The following is a 4159-nucleotide window of genomic DNA, read 5'->3' as shown; positions in this document are numbered from 1 at the left end:
ATCATCCTTTGCTCGAGAAGCTGGCGGGACAACAGTTGCCAACATTTCCCATGTCATCAGAATAAATTCCTCGCTCACTAACTCACAGCAACAATTTGCTTTAAGAAGCGATAGCCCGTATGTGCGCCACCAATCTACTGTAGTGTATATGCATAACTGCATGCCTGGCTTTGAAAATGCTTTGTTTGCGCGTGTTTATTTACTGATCCTTTCTTGCTGTCATTGTTCATACACCTGATCTCTTGTCTACATACTGTTCTATTCTTTTTTTCACTTGCTTTACCTGTCCTAAGTTCAGCACGGAGGAGGTGACGCATAACCTCCTCCTGCCTCTCTTCGTGGGCACTTTTGAAAGCGTTCAATTTAATATGAAAATGAAACAACAGAAAAGCTCCCCTGCCCGCAAAACTTGGTAGCCATCGGCAGTGTTGCCAGTCCTCAAGCTGCTGACGAGGTTTCACATTTCCCCATTTCCAGAAAGAAAATAAGGTTCATCCGCCACGGAATGGTGGCACCAAGGCCGGAAATAGTGCCTCTAAAATAATTCCCCTGAAGTAGTCAATATGAAGGAGCTCTATGCATTCAAAGCCGACGGCTAATCAACTTTCGGCAGCTTCGCAAGACTCTAACCCTGATACTCCCAGTAGGAGAGTTACAATCCTACGTTTCGGCTTGAAGGACTGCGCCCCAAGTACGCTATATTTTTAATTTGTAGCTTGCGGCACCACGAGGAATGCAACACATTGTTTGCTTTTTTGTAGCCTGTACGCAACATCGCGCGGAAGTCTGCGCAAAGCGAAACGGAATACGCCTCATGGCTACGATAACTACGGTCGAAAATTTCCGCCTATAACCGCATCATGAGCCAGCGCCAGATAGTTGATTACCAGGAAGTCGACTATCTGCCTGAATCTATATAAGCACGCGAGCATTTTTTGCATTTCACTGCCTTCGGTATGCACACCTCACGGTTAGGAGTCGAACCTACGACCACGCTCTCAAAAGCGCAACGCCATAGATAGGACGCCTCTTCGATTATCTGCCTCTGACAGTCCCGGACGGCCAGGGGCGGTGCTTTCAGCCAATGAGCGTTGCGTATGGAGCGTCCTGGGCAGTCCTGGACAGTCCAGGAAGGAACAATTGAAGAGACCCAGTGAGTCATCAGCTTGAGTGAAAGAGCAATGGAGTTTAATCAGCACAGATCGAAAGTGTGAGCGTTTTCTATTATCCCTCAACTGTTCGTGTTCGCCATTCTTTTGGCAAGCCTCTCACAAAGGCATTCTCTTCCTCCCCCCCATCCTCCCCATCGCCCATCGTTTTTACAACGTCCGGACATCACCGTCCACTTTCCTCGGCGCGCAGCCACTTCAGAGAAGGAAAGCCCACATGGCGAAGGGTCACAGAGCGGCCACCCTCTAACGATCACCGGGCCAGCAGGCCGTGCGGCATGCTGTCCGTTCGTATACGAGGCTACGTTAACACGACCTGACGTAACGCAACGCTGGCATCGTGGTTTGCTTCCCGCCTCCGAGCTCCCTTCGGCGTATACGGCGTAACGAATTACTCAACCGGCGAATGACAAAGGGAGTGGGAGGGCCGCAATGCCTGCCGCAAAGTGTAACCTGCGACTGAAAAGACTTCGCCGATCCTCTAAACCCGACCTCCCCTCCCTCCCCCTAGTTTCGGGCATTGTTTCGGCGCCGCCATAACGACAACTGCCCTTGAGTTTTTTTTCCGACATGCGCGAACGCGGTGCGACGTCGGAACGGCGCGTTCTGTATACGCTTACGCACGACCGTTGTGGCTGGGGCTTTGTTTTATAGCTTCATTGTTGCACAGCACGGGGGCGGCGATGACAGGGAAAGGAGGAAAGAAAGGAGGAGAGGTTGGGCTATCTCTAAAGTTCTCCGCCTGAGCTCTTGCAATTTCCCGCGCGGTGTGTGGGATACGCGGTACCCGCTCATTGTCGCCTCCTTGCGCAAACTGCGTACCTAGCAACGCGGGCACGAATTACGCATAAGGTGTGAAAAATCGCCGCACCGCGGTTTCAAGGATCCCCTCGCAAAGTGGGCTGATGCAATGAACATTGTTGCAGAACAAGCCATGGCAGTCTTTGTGCCTACGGGATTGTGGCAGCATAGAAGCAGGCTAGTAGTGCAGGTCACATTGTTCTGAAACATATAATGGAAGCGAGCTCTTTGGGGCTCTGGTGCTTTCACATATTGTTATATGTATTGCAAATTGAAAGTGCTCATATGAACTATAGAACTTGCTTTACTTTAAACGTGCAATAGGCGTACCCCCTAACCTCGTCGGTTGCCCTTGCAACTCCGCGGTCATAATTAATTCGGAATTATCTAATGCCGCGTTCCACGTAGCCTGGCCGTACACCTTTCTAACGCGACGCCACGATATTTCCCCCACTGCTTTTTTTCTGGATAGAATGCGCGAGGTGACCCACCACGCTCGTGTGCCAGGATAAACTTGTATAGTCTGGCAACTTTCAGGAGGGGGAGGGGGTGCTTAATAGAGAATCAAACGGCCCTGTGCCCTCTAAAGCATGGCGATCGCAGAGTTGCATTTAATTCCAGCGTGGGCGCAGTATAATGAACTCTATAAACGCTTCGAATGTGATCGTTGTTACACTACCAGAAGAATCTCGCTCCACCGACACAACGCTGCCTGCACTATATTAATGCAAACGTGAAACACCCTGCTGCAGCCACTGAGGACAACGTCCAGACAACAAGCAGTTGCTTCAACGAGAGTTGCCCGAGTCGGTGAAAGATTGTTACGGAAGGGCTCTCAAGCGCGAAAAGAAACTATATATATATATATATATATATATATATATATATATATATATATATATATATATATATATATATATATATATATATATATATATATATATAGACATACAAGAAGAATATAACCGGGCGAGCGACTGACTTCGGCGCATTTTTTTCTAATGTGCCTATTCGTTTGTATAAGTAGAAGTTTATTTCAGGAGCAAGTCAAGACATCAGGAATGAGAGAAAAAGCTGCTTTTAGGTAGCTTTATAAAGCTGTCGAAGGAGAAGAGACACCACATAAAATTTGACTACTTCTAGTTAAAAAACAGTCGTAGTTTCGCCCCAAAGGCGAAACATCGATCGCGACAGTAGATTACTGGACAGGTATACGAAATAAGGATAGTAGTTTTATTGGCTGTATGAACTTGCCAACATAGGCATACTAACTAAATTAGCAAGTATGGTGTCCAGGCGCGTAAAAAGCAAACATAAAAGATCTCACTCGATGACCGTGGAACCACGCTGTCAAAATGCTAGAGTGAGGAAACCCGGCAGTTGCAGCGAGCGAATTGACCTTCGTGCTGCCTCTCGCATCGACGCGGACTAAGCCACGAAAACACACGGCAGACTTTACGCGTCGCAGATGGCTTTCGAGATACAGCGGCCCGGCCTGACGCGCGCGGCCGCCCAGGCCACCCGGAATAGAAAGCCCCCATCCCTCCTCTCCCTCTGGAGCCTTGCGCGCGACGGAAGACGACGCGCTTCTTCCGCCCTTTCCTCGCTTGCGTGCGCTCACCTTCGCACGTCTTCACTCGTACCTAGAGCACGAGGCGCGTGGCGACAATTTCATCACCCTCGGACTTTATACGGAACCTCACGGCGACGGTGACTGCACAAATGCGCCTGGAGTGTCCATATAATTGATCGCAATAAAATGTTAAATATGTGCCGAGTGAGCAGTTACACAAACAGCAATAAAGGGTAAAAGCAGACGAGCGTACCGGACAAGGGCATTCTGAAAATAAATCATTTTCTCTCTTTCAGACTATCCCTTTGGGTCTCGTACACTCTGTGTAGCCTCACCTCACGCGACAAAGTGGGCATTTCTCATTTATTTATTTACACAATACTGCAGGCATCAATGCTGCCCAAGCAGGAGAGGGTTTACAAAAGATGCTTTTTCAACATATTTTCAAATGAAACATAAGATGTGCATTCAACAGCCCATTCCGGTAAATTATTCCATTCTTCGCTCGTAAGTGGAAAAAATGATTTCTGAAAGATTTTAGTGCGGGCAAAGTATGACTGAACTACTTTAGAATGAAACATACGCGACGGCCTTTGTGGAGCATGGGTAATATATA

This window comes from Dermacentor variabilis, chromosome 9 (genome assembly GCF_050947875.1).
Source record: "Dermacentor variabilis isolate Ectoservices chromosome 9, ASM5094787v1, whole genome shotgun sequence".
NCBI classification, from domain to species: domain Eukaryota; kingdom Metazoa; phylum Arthropoda; class Arachnida; order Ixodida; family Ixodidae; genus Dermacentor; species Dermacentor variabilis.
The sequence above is the reverse complement of the archived record's forward strand: the minus strand, read 5'-3'. Positions refer to the sequence as shown.